The sequence below is a fragment of the Gekko japonicus genome, unplaced genomic scaffold (genome assembly GCF_001447785.1).
Source record: "Gekko japonicus isolate JY-2015 unplaced genomic scaffold, Gekko_japonicus_V1.1 scaffold282, whole genome shotgun sequence".
NCBI classification, from domain to species: Eukaryota; Metazoa; Chordata; class Lepidosauria; order Squamata; family Gekkonidae; genus Gekko; species Gekko japonicus.
Genome location: NW_015159718.1, coordinates 1,010,358 through 1,021,127, shown reverse-complemented (window position 1 = coordinate 1,021,127; position 10,770 = coordinate 1,010,358).

The following is a 10,770-nucleotide window of genomic DNA, read 5'->3' as shown; positions in this document are numbered from 1 at the left end:
TAAATCTTGGGAAGCACATTGCAATAAAGCCCCTACAACTGTACACAGAAATACTGAGCTTCCCTACCATTTGCCACAACTAGCCCACCACACAACCAGGATCAAAACTCCTAAGTGGACCAACAGACAGGCATACACTTGTTTGAGAAACTGAGTATTACATTACAACACCTCTGGAACATTACAGATCAGTAGAGGCAGCACTGCACAGTGGTCAGAGTTGCAGATTGATGTGTGTATTCTCACTCTGCTGGCTGAGTGACCCCGGGCCAAATCTCCCCTTCTCTACCTAACCTACCCCACAGGGTTGTTGTGAGGATGAAATGGGGACTCATGGGCAGGGTCCCCAGCTTCTTTGGCAGGAACACTATGTTAAGAAATCTCTCACAATTATGCAGCCATAGCAGGAAGGAGGGAAGGAGGCGAATACCTCCAGCGCCAGAGACTTGTAGAGGAAGAGTCAAACTTTGGGGACTCACCCGTGCACCAGAGGACCAAGGCAGCAGGAAGCAAGAAGCCTGGGCAAGCTGGGCTCCTCCATGCCTGGCAGAAGATGAGGTGCAGAGGCGAGAGGTGGGCAAGCAGAAGAGGCACTCAGCCAGCCACACAAGCTGCATGCAAAGAAACTCCCACCGCCCCAAGCTTCAGGGCTGCCTCGTTAAAGGAGTGCAGAGGCCAGATTTTCTCGCAAATGAGAAAAAGCAAGCTCAGGGTTCGTGGGTCGCTTTTTGGGCTGTGGAAGAGGAACCGGCTCCATTCCTGGAGTTCTCTCGAGTTCCTGTCCTTTTGATTTTGCTTTTTGCCAATCCGCCTCCCAAGACTGCTCCAGGTGCTCCAGCCTGAGGGCTACTGGGGCTTCCCACAGTTCGGCCCCATTATATCCTATGGGCCATTGAAGTCAATGGCAAAAACATAGGGTATATTCTGGGGGCTGGAGGGGAGGGGGTTTGAGGGAGAGGCTCCGGAATTGCAGGGTAGCTGCTGGAGCCTCTCCCCAAGATACCCACCATGTTTCAGGAACATTGAACCAGGGGGTCCAATTCTACGGGCCCCCAAACAGGTTGCCCCATCCCCTCCATTGTTCTCTATGGTGGGGGAAAAAGTTACTTTTTTCCCACCATAGAGAACAATGGAGGGAATAGGCCGTCAGCGCCAACGGCAGAAGAGCCACACTTAAGGGGCCAAAGAGCCGCATGTGGCTCTCGAGCCGCAGTTTGCCTACCACCGGCCTACAGTATAAATTACTTGGCCCTAGAGCCATCCTTCCTGAGCAAAGAAAAAAATGTGTGAGCCAGAGGTGAAAAAACTGAGAGCTTGCTCAGACTAACTCATCTTAGAGGGAACTGACCCTAAGCATAACCCAAACTATAATAACCCTAACTATAACCTTAATAACTCTAACTCTAATCCTAATAACCCTAACCCTAACCTTAATACCACTAACCCTAACCCTGACCCTAATAACCCTAATAACTCTAATAATGTTAAACCTAACCCTTAACCATTAACCCCTAATCCCTAACCCTAATCACTCTGTAACCCTAACTCCTAAACATAAGGCTAAACCTAATCCTAACCCTAATACTCATAAACCTAATCTGAACACTACCCTTACCCAAACCCTAACCCCCAAACCGTAACCCAAACCCTAATGCAAACCGTAATAACCCTAACCTTAACTCTAATAACCCTAACCAAAGTTTAGAGAGAGAATTGGTTAGCATTAGGGTCATTAGGGTTAGGTGTTAAGGTTAAAACATTTCCTACTCCTACTCCTCCTAACCATAACCCTAACCCTAACCCTCACACTAACCCTAACCCTAAACCTAATAACCGTAGCAATAACCCTAATAACCCTAACCCTAAACCATAACCCTAATAAGCCTAATACCCCTAATACCCCTAATAACCCTAATAACCCTAATAACCTAAGATTAAACCAAAAAACCCTATCCCTAACCCTAAGAACCAAAACTCTAAATCCTTACCTTAACCCAACCCCTAAAACTTGCCCAAACACTAACGTTAATCCTAATAACCCTAACCCAAACCTTCATAACCCTAACCTTAACCCTAAACCTGACTTTAACTCCTAAACCTCTAACCCTAAACCTAACCCCTTAGACTAATAACCATCATCCTAACCCTAATAACCCTAACCCTAACTCTAACTGTATATATTCTAACCATAACCCTAACTCTAACCATAAAAACCCTAACCCTAATTATCCTAACCTTAACCCTAAACCTAATAACCCTAACTTTCACACTAACCCTAACCCTAATACCCTAATCCTAATCCCTAACCCTAATCCTAGCAACCCTACCCCTAACCATAAATTTAACCATAAACCTAACACTAATTCTTAGCTTTAAGACTAATAACCCTAATAACCATAACCCCTAACTCTACCCTAAACCCTAAACCTAAACCCTGCCTAACCCTCATAACCATAAATCTAATAACCCTAACACTCATAACCCTAACTGTAATTTCAACCTTACCCCCAAAAGCCTAACTCTAAACTATAACCCTAACAGCTAACCATAAACCTAACCCTCTCCTAACCCTAACCCTAATAACCCCAACCCTAACCATAACTCTAATAACCCTAACTCAAACCCTAACCCTACCCCAACCCTATGTCTAACCCTAATAAACCTAGCCCTAACCCTAATAACCCTAACCCAAATGATCCTAACCCTAAGCTTAATAACTCTAATATTAACCCTGACCCTAACCCTAATAATCCTAATATCCCTAATTCTAACCTTAACCCTAATAACCCTAATAATCTTAAACCTAATAAACCTAACCCTAACTATAAACCTAATAACTATAACCCTAACCCTAACCACTAACTACTAACCCTAACTCAAATAATCCTAACCCTAACCCTAACTCTAAACCCTAACATTTAACCCTAACCCCCACCCTAACACTAAACCCTAACCCTAATAACCCTAACCCTAAACCTAATAACCCTAACCCTAAATTTAGCCAATTCTCCCTCTAAACTTTGGAGTCTTGTGAGCAAAAATTCTACTTTTTGAGCTATTGGCATTAAATTTGTGAGTGAACGATTTGGTGACTGCATAATTTAGTTCGACCTGGAGCCATCCTTTCTGAGCTATGTCAAAAACGTGTGAGCCAGAGGCTTAAAAAACTGTAAATGATCTCAGTTTAGAGGGAGCACTGACCCTAACTCTAATCAAACTCCTACCCCTAACCCCTGACCATAATAACCCTAACCCTAAACCTAATCCTCATAAACCTAACCCCAACTCTAACCCCTAACTCCTAACTCTAAACTTTAATCCTAATTCCTAATCCTAACCCCTAACCCTAAATCTAACCCTAATAACCCTAACCCTAACCCTAATATCCCTAACAACCCTAACACCTAACCCTAACCCACCCCATAACCCCTTGCCCCTAACCCTAACACCTAACCCCTAACCCTGAACCTAACCGTAACTCTAATAACTGTAACCCTTACCCTAACCACTAACCCTAATAACCCTAACCCTAATAACCCTAACCCTAATAACCCTAACCCTAATAACCCTAACCTTATTCCTAACCCCTAAATTGGAAAGCTGAAGGGGGCTGGCTGTACTCAATCTAGCGATAGGGCAGGAGGATCAAGGGCCCAAAGCAATGCAAGGTGCGGGGGGGGGGGAGGTCCCAGGAAAGCTGATATACTATGAGTACGAACAACTGTTAGATGATGAGATTTTAGAAAAAAATTCAAGGAACACAGGAAAGGTTTGGATCATGACCCCAGACAAAGATTTGTCACACAGTTCTGGTATAGGGGCAACACTCCTGATAAATTGAAGGAAGAATACATGATAAAGACAATCCTTTTAGAATTTCTCCACATACCAAAAGAGGATTTGTTGGCAGTCATTATGTCTCCGGGCATGAGGGATATGAATGTATGTCTAATATTAGAGAGTCCTTTCCAACAGTTCTGGGTGCTCCTCTGCTCTGCGACCAAATGTTGGGATGGGGCCTCTTATAGATTTTTATGTTCTCCCCTATTTAGGGGGGAGACAAGGGTGCCCACCATAACCCTCAGAACTACAGAAATCCCAGATCAAGACCTGGAGAGATGGCTATGAGATAAATGTAAAGTTCTTATGCTGCCGAGGAAAAAAATTAATGAGTGGGTATATGAGGTGGCAAATTTAAAACCATCATCACCCTACATAGCTGGAGCATGTTACGACACCTGCCTAATTTTTTTTAGGGACAGAAAGAGGCATCACTCGATATAGTGGACAGCCTCCAGCATGTTTTCAATATGGGGGCTATGACCACATAAGACAACATTGTGTGTCTCCTCTTTGCTCTAATTGTGGTGCATGGGGTCACCTTTCGGGTGGATGTAAACAGGGTATCTACTGTAATCTGTGTAGTGGTGGTGGTTACACATATTTGTTATGCCCAGAAGCCTTTTACAATGTCAGGTATCCTGCTATGTATGGGGAAAGAAAGGTGTGCATGTGCATACACACGCTTCCAGGGAAGAGTTTTCTGTTCAAGGAGACTCTGCAAAGGAGACTCAATCAGAAAAGGCCATTCAACCTCAGACATCGAGTGGAGAGGGATCGGGGGGAGAAGGGGCTTGGACCCAAGTTAGATCAAAGTGAATACAGCGAGAGGAGAGATTGTTAAGGGTGTATATAAAAAAGCTAGATCAGAAGAGGGGAATAGATTTGAGGTGGTGTACAACGAGGGGCAGGATGTGCTGGACCCTAATGAGTACTCAGAAGACATAACAGGAAAAGGGGGGGGAGATGTTTTGCAGAAACAACAGGAAGAGGTAAAGAGGTGAAAGGATACGGCAAAGTTTTTCTCTCAAGTTGCATTATGGCAGAGGATGTGTGAAGTCCTTAATGATGAAGAATTAGAACTCCTGACCACAGAGACCAGAAACAAATATGAACAGAAGAGGAAGGCGAAAGAAGCACTTGATAGAGATTATTTTGAACTACTGGATCAGGAGAAGAGTTCTCTTTCCTCACAAAAAGGCAGGTTTTTGAGACAAAAATACAAATGGGAGAAAGCTCCCACCCACACCCACCCCACAGCCACTGAAAAACCAGTGAAAACTTATTTCTGAAACCCTGGTTTATCCATCTGCTGCAAATGCGTAAATTAAAAGAGATAACAGAAAAATATGCAAATTCTGCTAATTGGTGATCATTTCTGGTTTAAAATTCCTCTGTTGTTTTATCAAAGTGCAGAATTTCTGGAAGAGCATACCTCCCATTTTCATTGATCTGAACATGGCCAAAAAGTTAATAATGTTTATATATTTCTGCACATGGCTATTTTTCATCATATACAGTCTTTCTACATCTTCGTCTTTGTAGAATTTATTAGAATTTTTAGCTCTTTACCTGTCATCCAGATCTATTCTTAATAGTTCTCTAGGTGAGACAAATTACTCAGTGCCCTTTAAATCAAAAAAAAAATATGTTTGGAGATACAGTCATTCAAAATAGAATCCAAAGATATGAAAGCATCATCATTTATGCTCAATCAGATAACTTCCCCAAAACAAGATGCTTTGCAGCATTTTTTGAAAAATGTATACTAAAGCTCAGTTCTGCCATGAAAATGACAACATTCCTCAACTGAGGGTTTTTTCCCCCTATTAGCAATAATCTCAATATAGTCTGAAGAATTTTGCAAGGTATATCATTATATATATACTAGGAATAAGGCCCGCTGTGGAAATCAATACAACAAGTAAGGCTTGGAAGGGAAAATGCAGGAAATAAAAGTGACCATTTTGTTATCAACGAACTTTATTAAGAAGGAAAAACAATAACAACAGAAATTAAACTCTATATAGAAATATTTTTAAATAGAATTAAATACTTTAAATTTATTAATTCACCATTTGTAATTCCACTGGGATGACTGCAGTGGAATAGAGAATTAGGAGCACTACATGACGTGGTTGCCACTTCCATTATTATTTGTTATTTAATGCTATTTTATGGCTTTGTTATCCTCAATGGGGACCCAATCAGGAGGGGAAGCAACCTCAGCAGGGTTTAATGACCCAGAGTCCACCCTGCAAAGAAGCCATTTTCTCCAGGAGAACTGATCTCTGGCATCTGGAGAGCAGTTTTAATTCTGAGTGGTCTCCAGTCCTCACCTGGAGAGTGGCAGCAATAGTTCCTGAGGAGGAAATGTCTGGTTTGGACAGTGGAGCCTGTGGTATTGTACCTGTCTGAGGTCCCACTCCTCCTCAAACCCCACCCTCTCTGGGATCCACCTCTCAAATCTCCAGGAATGGCAACCCTATTTCCTTCCCAGCCAACCATCAATGTACCATTATCTGCCCCTCTGACTTTAGGTTTTTATCTCTTCCCCCCTCCTCGTAGCCTCTAACTAGGAAAAGTACAGTCTTTCTCCACAGTTTTGACCAAAGCAGCTCACATCATTCTCCTCTTCCCCCTTTTGATTTGCACAACAACCCTGTGAGGTAGGTTAGGCTGAAAGTCTGTGAGTGGTCTGAAATCACCCAACCAGCTTCCACAGGAAGAACTTGGGTCTGGAAGATCCTGCTCTGAAGTGCTAACTACTACGTCACACTGTCTGTCGTGGGGAGGCCACCTCCACAGGATATAATGACACAAAGCTATTTTGATAGTTAATTCTGTGAGGGAAGAGTGTCCAGGCTGGCAGTGGGCGGGGGACAGGAGCAGACCCAGCACCCAGCCAATGGCATGTGAGTACTCTTGAGTGGCGATTGATGGGCCAATGGCTGATGGAATGCATTGCACAGCCAATGGGACAGCTGGAAGTGGCCAATGCATAAGGGAATTATATATATAGCATTGATTGATTGATTGATTGAGATTTTTACCCCGCCCTCCCCACGGAGCGGGCTCAGGGCGGCTTACATGTTCCCCAGAGAGCACTGTGGTCCAGGTCGCAAAATCGTCTGCCCCCCCCCCCTAGTCCTAAGGATGCCAGGCTGGTAACCAGGTTCAGGGCCTTTTCTGTGGCAGCTCCAACTTACTAGAATGAGCTTCTGGATGAGATCAGGGCCCTGCGGGACCTTTCACAGTTCCGCAGGGCCATGAAAACGGAGCTCTTCTGTTAGGCATTTCGGTAAGGAGCTGCGTTCCATCAACTTTGCCCTGTGCCAATTTTATTTCCAGCCTGAGCTCACCAAGAGTGGATATATCATTGTATGTGCACTTTACCACAACTGTCACGCCATCGTTATGCTAATGGTTTTAATAACTTTATTGTGTATTTTATATTGACTCTTATATTGTTGTTTTATCTACTGTTCCCTTTGTAAGCCACCCTGAGTCTGCCTCAGTGGGGAGGGTGGGCTAAAAGTCAAATAAATAAATAAATAAATAATCAGTGGGACGACTCTCATGTAAATCTGCCCTTTACCCCGTCCCCACATATTCCACTGAAGAGAGGCAAAGGGAAGGAGGTTGAGAGGGGCCAGAGTACTTGGCAGAGAGATTGTGGAGCTGTCAAAAAGGAGCCGGAGCTTCGAATACAAGCTTATGCACATGGGTAAAAGACTCCCCCCACAAAAAAAGAATGCCACAACAATCTGAACAATCGATCATGGGGCAAGTGCACAGTTAAGACAGTTCAGGGTGGGATGTCTTATCAAAACTTCACACAACTATTTAAACTGCTGCAAATAGAGACACAGCCAGACCATGCCAAGCCTCCAGTCCTAGAATAGCTTCCTCCTCCACCGTTAAGCATTGGTGACCTCCTTTCTTCCTTCTTTCTTTGGGGGGGGGGTTGTTCCTTTTTCCATTTTTGTTTGGCTTCCTCAGAGGGTGCAATGAAGGACAAGGAAACCCTGCTGAGTTTAGAGGGCTTATTTCACTTGTCTTATAGTTAGTATAGTTCCTTCCCTTAATTTTGTATCTCTTTACATGTTTTTTTAAACTTGACAAGCAGAGTTCATATAGAAAAATGTAGTGGAAATGACAGTACCAAATCCAGCAATGTGTGGATGTACTTAAATGATGAATGGTTTTGGACCTGGTCTTTAGGGCTAGATGAGTGCAATAACGTAGATCCCATAATGCTTTGTTATGTCTGTCTTGGCATTAAGGATTAGCTTAAAGGCATTAACAAAATAAAATGTTCTTTACTGAAGTCTCAGACTGGACTTTCAAAACATATTGTCAGTTGCATGAAAGAAATATAGTTAGTGCATCACCCTGCTAATACTCAGGAAGGCCAATCCTATATCTTAAAGAATCCAATAGCTGAGGCACCCTGTGTGATTCAAACACTTAATGGACTTTAGCATGTTAGGCTTACAGGCACCTAATGGATTTATCATGGATGGACTTCTGTCTCAGTACAACTGAAGCTGTTCCATACATACACAATATTTGATATCTAATGTAAACATTAATGTAATATCCTGTGAATGTCATACTGCTTTTTTAAAAAAATAGCTTTCTAGTCCTTATTGTTAGAAGAATTATAACAGCCTGGTGCAATTTCAGAAGCTTATTGGGCAGAATTACCCTTGGGCAGGAGGTTGGTGCTTCTGTGCTCCCTAGGTATGAATACATGTAACATCTTGTAATCAATGTTCCCTCTAAGCTGCCGAGTCTTGTGAGCAGAAATACTACTTTGTGAGCTACTGGCATTAAAATTGTGAGCAAGCAATTTGGCTACTGCATAAATTAGTTTGCTCTGTAGCCATCCTTCCTAAGCTAAGACAAAAATGTGTGAGCCAGAGGCTAAAAAAAATGTGAGCTCACTCACACTAACTCAGCTTAGAGGGAACACTGCTTGTAATTTATTCCGGGCACAAATCTTGTTTTTTTGTAGCACAGGCTTCACACAGCCTGACAGATCCCCCTTTGCTCCGATTTAAATCTGCTGTTTGCTTCCCACAACATCTTTTTGCTCTCACTGCCTCTTGGAGAACTGTGCCCACCAGCAACATGCCTGCTTCATTTTTTTTATGCCAGCTCTAAAGAGTCCCTCCTGTGTTCTTTTCCACAAGCCTCATTGAGAAGCTTGTTTTTTTGCATTTGGATCTGAAATGCAAAAGCAGCCGCAGTGCTTTGGCTCTCTCCTGGTCCTATCTGAAGCCAAAAGCTTCGCCTAAATAGGATGCCTTCAGGCAAATGAGGACTTTGATTCTCTAACACAAAGCTGCTGCTTTCTGAGAGTTGCTGAAGGCATGTGCATCCATCCCTCTTTTAAATGGTCAGTTGTAAGTCAAAATTGCTGGATGCACAATGCAGTATATTCTGGAAAGCATCTGCTACATCACTTTGTCCCAAATTGCTATAAGTAATTAAAAAATACAAGACAGGAGACAGTGTCCCCTCTCAAAGAGCCAGAGCTGTATTGTAAAGCAGACTGTTACAGTCAACTGGGGGATCAAGAAGTATCTGCTGTGAAGAACAAGCCGTGTGCAACTAAGGATACAATGATTTCACTGCTGGGAAGTTCTGAGCCAAATAAGCTCTAGGCTGTCAGAAGGCTATGTCTGAGAGTGGCATGGTTAATGACTTGACATCCAGCCCTGATAAACAGTCAGAAGCTAATTCTGTGGTGTTTTGGTCGGTTGCTGTTTGCCACATTCGTTTATAAAGAGGAAAAAGGCTGAAAACTGGCCATGGAAGTAGTCTGGGCTGCCAGGTAAGAGCAGGTCATTGCCTTTAGTCATCTCCAACTGAGCAGAGCTTCAAAAGAGCTTTTGCTTGGTTCTGTTCTCCATCCACTGGCAGTCTTTCAAACCTTTGGCCTTGTTACTAACCAGAATGTGTTCTGTTTTGTGCTCAAGGACAGAAAAGAATGCTGGCAGGAACAGGTAAAGTGTGGGGGAGGGATATATATTTCAAAAACGATGGTACACTTAATCATATCATACTCTCAGTTCAGAGGTTTGCCATTTTTGTCTTGTAGAAGTGCCATTAGCCCCAGTTTGAATGTGCTCTGCAGTTAGGTTGCTTGTTCTGTGGGGAGAGATTTCTTTCTTTCCCCAAATCTCACACTGCTGTGAATGAAAGCAATATCCTAGGAAAAGAGCATCTCTTTCTCAATAGAACACACACACATGTTCTCCATTACTCCCCTGGGAAACAGAGGACTAGCACAATCTTAAGCTCTCTCCCAATGTATGTATACTGCAGGAGTTGGACACTGAACTATTGCAACCGATTTTGTATACTGACTGAAGCTATTTAGACATGACCTTAAGTCTTTTGCTTCTCTTATTGTTTTCATTTTCTCCCTTAGATGTTTTATCCCCATCTCTATATCCCATCAAAATCTCTCACATTTTTTGAGGTGAGGCCCAGTTGTGGATTTTGCTCCCCTGGGAGGCCAACCAGGCTGCAGCCATCCTTGATATTAGTTGGCAGCAGAGGGACACTGTGCTATCTTCCTTCTGCCCTTCAGGTTGCCTTAAAGTCTTAGGGTTCCTTCCATATGAGAGGCAGACACTTGGGTGGACATACTCAGAGACTTCAGATTGTACCAATAAGCTTGAGGAGCTCTATTCAGAAAATTATATTGAGAAAAGAGACAATACACATTCTCCCATGATTCAAATCCTAGTTTATAGCCTGGTTTGGAGTACAGATGAGCAGCAGAAAGCCAGCCAACTCAGAGGAGTGTTAAGCAAAAACTCTTTATTGAATAGTATACTTGTGAACAAAAAAAATGTATATATTTCATGTTGATCAAGCCTCTTCTAAATTAAAATGGAGTTCAGAAATTAAGAG